Below are 10332 nucleotides of genomic sequence, written 5' to 3'. Positions count from 1 at the left end.
GCGGCGTGTATCTCTCTTTATGTCTTTGGCTTACCTTGCTGGGGGCGCCCCTCGGGCTGCATCATCCCCAAGCCGATTGGGTCTGACCCAGTGGCATGTATCCATTCTGCATTTACCTAAGTTGGTTGCCTTTCATGCCTAATCTACTTGTGATTATTACCTGCTCGATTGCCCGCTACCACGGGTCCCTCCCTCTCTCATGCAATTCTCTTGCGTGTTAAAAGGGGGGCTCCTGAGCATTGCAACTCAGGAGCTCTTACTGGCTCTCCAGCCCTCACCCCCTGGCCTTGACCACGGGATCGCGACCTGGCATACCAGTGGAGGCTGAGCTCGCTCGAGGGCCGGGACATGAAGACACAGAGCATTTATACCTAACCGTCTTACAGGAACACACAGTTATCAAAGACCCAAGACCAGGCACAACCCGCCTTGAGGTAGGGCCTCGTGAGTCTGGCGCTGGCTCACGAGTGCGCAGACACACCTCATCTAGCCCTGCCGTGCAAGCCACATGTCAGGGTGGGGCTGTACATGCCCCGGGGGCTCTCCGTAGTAGGGAGTCCCCCTCCCAAGCACCAGTGGAAGCACCATGTTCCATGCTGGCCGATGACACTGCCGAGGAGCGGCTATGCCCGTACACATACGGAAGCACTATGCTCCGCGATGGTGATAAACAACTGAGGGCGGCCCCATGGCCGTATCAACCTCAGGGAGCCCCAGAGCTCAGTGTCTGGCCTCATCGCAACACCTCCCCTCGGGAGCGTCGCGCGAGGGGGCTGGGCACAGGTCAAGCCCGAGCGTACGCCACCTAGCCAAGTCCTCCGAACCTGGTCATCGCACCACCACCCCCCTCCTGAGCGGAGCCAAGGTATGAAGGTCATTTGAACGTCAAGGGGGACTCCTGAGCATCGCGACTCAGGAGCCTAACTGGTCACGTAGCCCCTCACTCCTTGGTCCCGTCCTGGTGATCCGGTCGGGGCCAACGGCGGTTGAGGTATGTGCGGGGCCGGGCTCTGCTGACGTAGAATGCTAGATCTACCCCTATTTTCCCTTCCTATAAGCTATTTGCGCGTCAAGGGGGACTCCTGAGCATCGCGACTCAGGAGCCTAACTGGTCACGTAGCCCCTCACTCCTTGGTCCCGTCCTGGTGATCCGGTCGGGGCCAGCGGCGGCTGAGATATGCGCGGGGCCGGGCCCTGCCGACGTAGAACGTAAAGCAAATAGGAAGAAAACTGCAAAATCTCGAAGCAAATATTACAAACCATAATTGTCATCACAATACCAGATGCAAGTTTAAACGCCTCCACGAGGCATGGTGCACATTGCAGGAATTAAGCAGGAAAGAAGCCGTAAGTAAGTCATCCTTGGACACCACCGTCGCCCGCCAGGGACTCCACTCCCATGGTGGCGTCACCTTCACCTGCCCCACCACCCGAGGCCACAGGATCAGCAGCACTGCCTGCCATGGGCGCAGGATCGAAGGCGTGGAACTTCTCCAATAAGGCCTCCACCCGGCCCTTCACGGCTTCAGCAGCAGCGGCGTAGCACTCGCCGTCCACAAGCTCCAGCAGCTCGTCAAGATTGGCGTCAGGGTCGCGGAGGTGGAGGTGGTTGAAGACGTGTGTCAGTGCAGCCGAAGAAAGGGCGCGAGCTTCTTCCTCTGCCATGGGGCCGATGCCGCTCACGACTTCTTCAAGCGCCTCGACCAAGTAAGGAAGCAGGTGGGCGGGGCCGTCCTCATCGGTAGTCAGCGGCTTCTCCAGGCCCTTCTCATAGAGTGCCTTCAGCACCACGCGAGACCTCTCCTCGAGGAGTGTGAAGGCCGCGTGGTCCTCGGCCGGGACTTTCGCCTTGGCGTCAAGTTCGGCCTTCTCCGCCCTCACCTTCTGCTCCAACTTTTCCAGCCGGCCGCGCTCAGTGGCCTGCGCCTCCGCCGACCACACTAGCTCGGTGTCACAGCCCCTGACGGCGTCCTCCCGAGCCTTCATCCTCTCCTCCTCTGCCTGGCGGTCACGAGATTCTTCGGCGCGCTTGTCGCACAAATCCTTCAGCTCAGCCTACAGTGCCCTGCAGCGGTCCTGGGCGGCCGCAGCATCCTTCAGCGCCACCTCATGAGTGGCTGCGGCTTGGGTGGCGGCCTGCTTCTCCTTCTCAGAGGCCGCCGCGACCCGCCTTAGCACCGCTCGGACAGAGGCGTCAGAGTGAAGCCAGCCAGAAACCAGCTCCAGACACCCGGCTACCAGATGGGAGTCGGTGCCTTGGAGGTCTTCTCGCAGCCGGGCCATATCGGAAAGGGCATGTTCCAAGATATCGGGGGAGGCAGAAGGACCTGGAACCAGCGGCGTAGCAGAAGGAGGAGGCAGTAGTGTAGCCATGGCTTGGGAGACTCGGGGCTCCTGAGCCTTGGGTACCTCAGCAGCAGCGTCGGGTAACAGCACCTCCGGAGCCAACAGGGCCATGGGGGCTGACTCTTCACGAGGATGCCCTCCCGGGCCTCGCGAGGATGACCGGGCAGGGGAGGTGTGAATGCTGTCGCCTCACCTCCCCACAGAAGAAGGTGCGGCCAAGGCAGATGGATCGGCCCCAGACGGTGTCACCGCGTCCTCCTTCCTCTTCTTCCCCGCAGGCGGCAACCTAGCCAATCGATGGTGAACGTCAAGGACCAACAGCATAATCAAGAACAAGATGGAGCACGGACACTTACTAGTCTACCGCGATGTAGTCCACCTTCCTCTTGCTGAGCTTGAAGCCCGAGAGCCTCGCGGCCTGGGGCGCAGCCACAAGGGCTCCAGGAGCAGAAGAAGGTGCAGCAGAAGGGCTGGAAGCGGCTCCGGGCGGCGTCCGGGCAGAAGCAGCCTCTTGGGAGATTAGCACCGACCTGCCCCTCGTCGGGATCACGGGCGGATCCTCCTTCTCTTGGGTGGCGTCGTCTGGCAAGGTGCGGAGGATGTCAGCCTTGCGCAAGGGGGATGTCTCCCCGTCCCCTCGGGGGTCGCCTCTGAGTCACGCTCCTCATCTTCCTCCTCTCCTCCTCCTCTGCGGGAGTCACCCGAAGACACGTCCGCCGGCGCCGTCGCCCCCCGACCACAAGGGGTGCCGGCGGCACCAGGCCGCGCCCATCAAAGGTGGGCATAGTAGCCACCACCTGCGCCCTGTCCTTGCGGAGGAACAAGGGGACAGTGGCACTCGACGGATACTCCTGGTCGTCCCCAACCAAGAGGCGGATAGCTGCAGCCAGCTCCTCATCAGTCAAAGCCACCAGATTCAGGCGAAGCTTATTGTCTGCACCCCCAAGCATCCATAAGGGGCGCGAGCGCGCCTGAAGTTGCGCCACCCACTGCATCAACAACTCCCTCAGGAGCGCAACCCCCGTCAGCTTCGCCGCCTTCGTGTTGCCCGGCGTCAGGTCGGTGTTCATCCTCTCCAGCACCAACGTCGCCCGATCATCAGTGATCTTCATGCAAGACCACCCTTCGTCAGACTGGGGCATCTCCGTTGGCAGCGCCAACCGGGGGTGGACACACTTGGCATCCATCATGACCCACTTGCTCCGGAAGCCGTGGACCCTCTTCCCAGCCTTCAAAATCACGTTGGCCTTGCCGTACGCGACGAAATTGGTGCACCACGAGGTGTGGTCACCGTTGTTTCGGAGGAAGAAGAAGTGGCGCAGCAGAGCCACGGAAGGCATCACCCCGACATATCCCTCGCATTAGTAGGCAAAAATCGACAAGAGAAGAATGGAGTTGGGATGGAGATGAAGGGCCTGCAACCTGTAATGGCGGAGGATGGCGTACAAGAAGTCGGAGAAGGGGGGAACTAGGCCTGCGATGACGGTGCTCATGAAGAAGGGATAGAAAGTGCTCCCTTGATCCTCCGGCACGGCGGAGCCAGCCCGGAGTTCGGTTGTCGGTGTCAAAACAGGCGGATCTCGGGTAGGGGGTCCCGAACTGTGCGTCTAGGCGAATGGTAACAGGAGACAAGGGACACGATGTTTTTACCTAGGTTCGGGCCCTCTCGATGGAGGTAAAATCCTACTCCTGCTTGATTAATATTGATGATATGGGTAGTACAAGAGTAGATCTACCACGAGATCAGAGAGGCTAAACCCTAGAAGCTAGCCTATGGTATGATTGTTGTTCATCCTACGGACTAAAACCCTTCGGTTTATATAGGCACCGAAGAGGGTTAGGGTTACTTAGAGTCGGTTACAATGGTAGGAGATCTACATATCCGTATCGCCAAGCTTGCCTTCCACGCCAAGGAAAGTCCCATCCGGACACGGGACGAAGTCTTCAATCTTGTATCTTTATAGTCCAGGAGTCCGGCCAAAGGTGATAGTTCGGCTATCCGGACACCCCCTAATCCAGGACTCCCTCAGTAGCCCCTGAACCAAGCTTCAATGACGACGAGTCCGGCGTGCATATTGTCTTCGGCATTGCAAGGCGGGTTCCTCCTCCGAATACTTCATAGAAGATTTCGAACACAAGGATAGTGCCCAGCTCTGCAAAATAAGTTCCACATACCACCGTAGAGAGAATAATATTTACACAAATTCAATCTGCTGACGTATTCCGTGGCGTGACATCACACCACGGCCAAGCCTTTATTCGAATCATTTTTACTGTCCCACCTCAACGCGTTTAGCGAGGCGGTTTCCTTGGCACGTCTTGTCAAAGCAGAGATCGTGTCCCCTTATTCCGGGATTCTAATCAATACGGGTGTGGGTAACCTAACCGCGCCATTGATTACGGCGCTTGGGAGATAAGCGAGTTTTACCAGGCTGATGGGGACGCATAGCTTCGTCCGTCCATATAAGGGGATAAGGATCCACTTTTTCACACACGCCTTCTTCCTCCTTTGCTCATCCATTTCCGCGCACTCGAGCTCCAGCGCCCAAGTCCGCACATCTCGCCTCAACCTTCCCCAGCCATGTCCGGAGCGGGAGGCAAGTGGATGGTCTCCTCCGTCACGGAGGGGCACATCAAAAAGCTGCGGGAGGCTGGATACTTGTCCAGCAACGTCGCGCATCGGCTCCCCAACAAGGGGCAGCTTATCCCCACCCCCAGGACCCATGAGAGGGTGGTGTTCCTCACCCACTTCCTCCACGGACTAGGTTTTCCACTTCACCCATTTGTCCGGGGGGCTCATGTTCTACTATGGCCTGGATTTCCACGATCTGGCCCCAAATTTCATCCTCAACATCTCGGCGTTCATCATCGTGTGCGAGGCCTTCCTTTGCATCCAGCACCACTTCGGCTTATGGCTGAAGTGTTGGGGAACGTAGCAGAAATTCAAAAAATTTCCTACGTGTCACCAAGATCTATCTATGGAGAAACCAGCTACGAGTAGAAGGAGAGTGCATCTACATACCCTTGTAGATCGCTAAGCGGAAGCGTTCAAGAGAACGGGGTTGAAGGAGTCGTACTCGTCGTGATTCAAATCATCGATGATCAAGTGCCGAACGCACGGCACCTCCGCGTTCAACACACGTACATCCCGGTGACGTCTCCCACGCCTTGATCCAGCAAGGAGAGAGGGAGAGGTTGAGGAAGACTCCATCCAACAGCAGCACAACGGCGTGGTGGTGATGGAGGAGCGTGGCAATCCAGCAGGGCTTCGCCAAGCACCACGGGAGAGGAGGACGACTTGGGAGAGGGGGAGGGCTGCGCCAGAACTTCGTCTGTAGCTCCCATGCGTCTCCCCACTATATATAGGGGTGGAGGGGCTGGTTTCTTGCCCTCCAAGTCCATTGGGGCGTTGGCCAAGGTGGGAGGAAAGAAATCCCATCATTTCCTTCCCCACCGATTGTTATCCCCCCTTTTTAGGGATCTTGATCTTATCCCTTCGGGATATGATCTTATTCCTTCTAAGGGGGGATCTTGGTGCGCCTTGACCAGGGGTGTGGGGCCTTGCCCCCACTACCCACGTTCATGTGGGTCCCCCCATGCAGGTGGGCCCCACTCCGGAACCTTCTAGAACCTTCCTGGTACAATACCGAAAAATCCCGAACATTTTCCGGTGGCCAAAATAGGACTTCCCATATATAAATCTTTACCTCCGGACCATTCCGGAACTCCTCGTGACGTTCGGGATCTCATCCGGGACTCCGAACAACATTCGGTAACCACATACAAACTTCCTTTATAACCCTAGCATCATCGAACCTTAAGTGTGTAGACCCTACGGGTTCGGGAGACATGTAGACATGACCGAGACGTTCTCCGGTCAATAACCAACAGCGGGATCTGGATACCCATGATGGCTCCCACATGTTCCACGATGATCTCATCGGATGAACCACGATGTCAAGGACTTAATCAATCCCGTATTCAATTCCCTTTGTCTATCGGTATGTTACTTGCCCGAGATTCGATCGTCGGTATCCAATACCTTGTTCAATCTCGTTACCGGCAAGTCACTTTACTCGTTCCGTAACACATCATCCCGTGATCAACTCCTTGGTCACATTGTGCATATGATGATGTCCTACCGAGTGGGCCCAGAGATACCTCTCCGTTTACACGGAATGACAAATCCCAGTCTCGATCCGCATAAAACAATAGATACTTTCGGAGATACCTGTAGTGCACCTTTATAGGCACCCAGTTACGTTGTGACGTTTGATACACCCAAAGCACTCCTACGGTATCCAGGAGTTACACGCTCTCATGGTTGAAGGAAGAGATACTTGACATTGGCAAAGCTCTAGCAAATGAACTACACGATCTTTTGTGCTAGTCTTAGGATTGGGTCTTGTCCATCACATCATTCTCCTAATGATGTGATCCCGTTATCAACGACATCCAATGTCCATAGCCAGGAAACCATGACTATCTGTTGATCACAACGAGCTAGTCAACTAGAGGCTCACTAGGGACATATTGTGGTCTATGTATTCACACGTGTATTACGATTTCCGGATAATACAGTTATAGCATGAATAAAAGACAATTATCATGAACAAGGAAATATAATAATAATACTTTTATTATTGCCTCTAGGGCATATTTCCAACAGTCTCCCACTTGCACTAGAGTCAATAATCTAGTTCACATCGCCATGTGATTAACACTCACAGGTCACATCGCCATGTGACTAATACCCTAGAGTTTACTAGAGTCAGTAGTCTAGTTCACATCACTATGTGATTAACACTCAATGAGTTTTATGTTTGATCATGTTGCTTGTGAGAGAGGTTTTAGTCAACGGGTCTGAACCTTTCAGATCCGTGTGTGCTTTACAAATCTCTATGTCATCTCCTAGATGCAGCTACCACGCTCTATTTGGAGCTATTCCAAACAACTGTTCTACTTGGAGCTATTCTAAATTATTGCTCCATTATATGTATCCGGTCTCTCTACTCAGAGCTATCCGGATAGGTGTCAAGCTTGCATCGTCGCAACCTTTACGACGAACTCTTTTACCACCTCCATAATCGAGAAAATTCCTTAGTCCACTAGTTACTAAGGATAACTTTGACCGCTGTCCTGTGAGCCATTCTTGGATCACTCTTGTACCCCTTGACTGACTCATGGCAAGGCACACTTCAGGTGCGGTACACAGCATAGCATACTGAAGAGCCTACGTCTTAAGCATAGGGGACGACCTTCGTCCTTTCTCTCTATTCTGCCGTGGTCGAGCTTTAAGTCTTAACTTCGTACCTTACAACTCAGGCAAGAACTCCTTCTTTGACTGGTCCATCTTGAACACCTTCAAGATCATGTCAAGGTATGTGCTCATTTGAAAGTATTATTAAGCATTTTGATCTATCCTTATAGATCTTGATGCTCAATGTTCAAGTAGCTTAATCCAGGCTTTCTATTGAAAAACACTTTCAAAATAACCCTATATGCTTTCTAGAAATTCTACATCATTTCTGATCAACATGTATTCATCAGAAATTCTATAGTGCTCCCACTCACTTCTTTGGAAATACAAGTTTCTCATAAACTTTGTACAAACCCAAAATCTTTGATCATCATCAAAGCATACATTCCAACTCCGAGATGCTCACTCCAGTCCTTAGAAGGATCGCTGGAGCTAGCATACCTTTTAGCATCCTTAGGATCGACAAAAACTTTCTGATTGTATTACATACAACCTTTCCTCACGAAAACTGGTAAGGAAACTCGTTTTGATATCCATCTGCCAGATTTCATAAATACAGCTAATGCTAACATGAATCCGACGGACTTTAAGCATCGCTACGAATGAGAAAATCTCATCATAGTCAACTCCTTGAACTTGTGAAAAACTTTTCGCCACAAGTCGAGCTTCATGGACGGTGACATTACCATCCACGTCCGTCTTCTTCTTAAAGATCCATTTATCTTAATGGCTTGTCGATCATCGGGCAAGTCCACCAAAGTCCATGGATCCGTTCTTGGATTTTATGGCCTCGAGCCATTTATCGAAATCCGGGCCCACCATCGCTTCTCCATAGCTCGTAGGTTCATTGTTGTCCAGCAACATGACTTCCAAGACAGGATTACGTACCACTCTGAAGTAGTACGCATCCTTGTCATCCCACGAGGTTTGGTAGTGACTTGATTCGAAGTTTCATGATCAATATCATAAGCTTCCACTTCAATTGGTGTAGGTGCCACAGGAACAACTTCCTGTGCCCTGCCACACACTAGTTGAAGAGACGGTTCAATAACCTCATCAAGTCTCCACCATCCTCCCACTCAACTCTTTTGAGAGAAACCTTTCCTCGAGAAAGGACCCGATTCTAGAAACAATTCATATTGCTTTCGGATCTGAATTAGGAGGTATACCCAACTGTTTTGGGTGTCCTATGAAGATGTATTTTATCCGCTTTGGGTTCGAGCTTAATCCTGAAACTTTTTCACATAAGCGTCGCAGCCCCAAACCTTTAGGAAACGACAACTTAGGTTTCTCTAAACCATAATTCATACGGTGTCATCTCATCGGAATTACGTGGTGCCCTATTTAAAGTGAATGTGGTTGTCTCTAATGCCTAACCCATGAACGATAGTGGTAATTCGATAAGAGACATCATGGTACGCACCATAACCAATAGGGTGCAACTATGATGTTCGGACACACCATCACACTATGGTGTTCCAGGCGGTATTAATTATGAAACAATTTCCACAATGTCTTAATTGTGTGCCAAAACTCGTAACTCAGATATTCATCTCTATGATCGTATCATAGACATTTTATCCTCTTGTCACAATGATCTTCTACTTCACTCTGAAATTACTTGAACCATTCAATAATTCAGAGTTGTGTTTCATCAAGTAAATATTCTCAACATCTACTCGAATCATCTGTGAAGTAAGAACATAACGATATTCACTGCATGCCTCAGCATTTATTGGACTGCACACATCAAAATGTGTTACTTCCAACAAGTTGCTATCTTGTTCCATCTTATTGAAACCGAGGCTTTTCAGTCATCTTGCCTATGTGGTATGATTTGCATATCTCAAGTGATTCAAAATCAAGTGAGTCTGAACGGTCCATTTGCATGGAGTTTCTTCATGCATATACACCAATAGACCTGGTTCGCATGTCTCAAACTTTTCAAAAACGAGTGAGTCCAAAGATCCATCAACATGGAGCTTCTTCATGCGTTTTATACCATTATGACTTACATGGCAGTGCCACAAGTAAGTGGTACTATCATTACTATCTTATATCTTTTGGCATGAAAATGTGTATCACTACGACCGAGATTCAATAAACCATTCCTTTAGGTGCAAGACCATTGAAGGTATTATTCAAAAAATAGAGTAACCATTATTCTCCTTAAATGAATAACCGTATTGCGATAGACATAATCCAATCATGTCTATGCTCAACGCAAACACCAATCTCGGTGGTAGAGGGAGCGTGCGATGCTTGATCATATCAACCTTGGAAACACTTCCAACATATATCGTCAGCTCACCTTTAGCTAGTCTCCTTTTATTCCGTAGCTTTTATTTCGAGTTACTAACACTTAGCAACCGAACCGGTATCTAATACCCTGGTGCTACTAGGAGTACTAGTAAAGTACACATTAACATAATGTATATCCAATATACTTCTATCGACCTTGCCAGCCTTCTCATCTACCAAGTATCTAGGGTAATGCTGCTCCAGTGGTTGTTCCCCTTATTACAGAAGCACTTAGTCTCGGGTTTGGGTTCAACCTTGGGTTTCTTCACTTGAGCAGCAGCTGAATTGTCGTTTCATGAAGTATCCCTTTGTTCCCTTGCCCTTCTTGAAACTAGTGGTTTCACCAACCATCAACAATTGATGCTCCTTCTTGATTTCTACTTTCGCGGTGTCAAACATCATGAATATTTCAAGGATCATCATAT

Source organism: Triticum dicoccoides, chromosome 3B (assembly GCF_002162155.2).
Source record: "Triticum dicoccoides isolate Atlit2015 ecotype Zavitan chromosome 3B, WEW_v2.0, whole genome shotgun sequence".
Lineage (NCBI taxonomy): Eukaryota > Viridiplantae > Streptophyta > Magnoliopsida > Poales > Poaceae > Triticum > Triticum dicoccoides.
Note: the sequence above shows the minus strand (reverse complement) of the source record.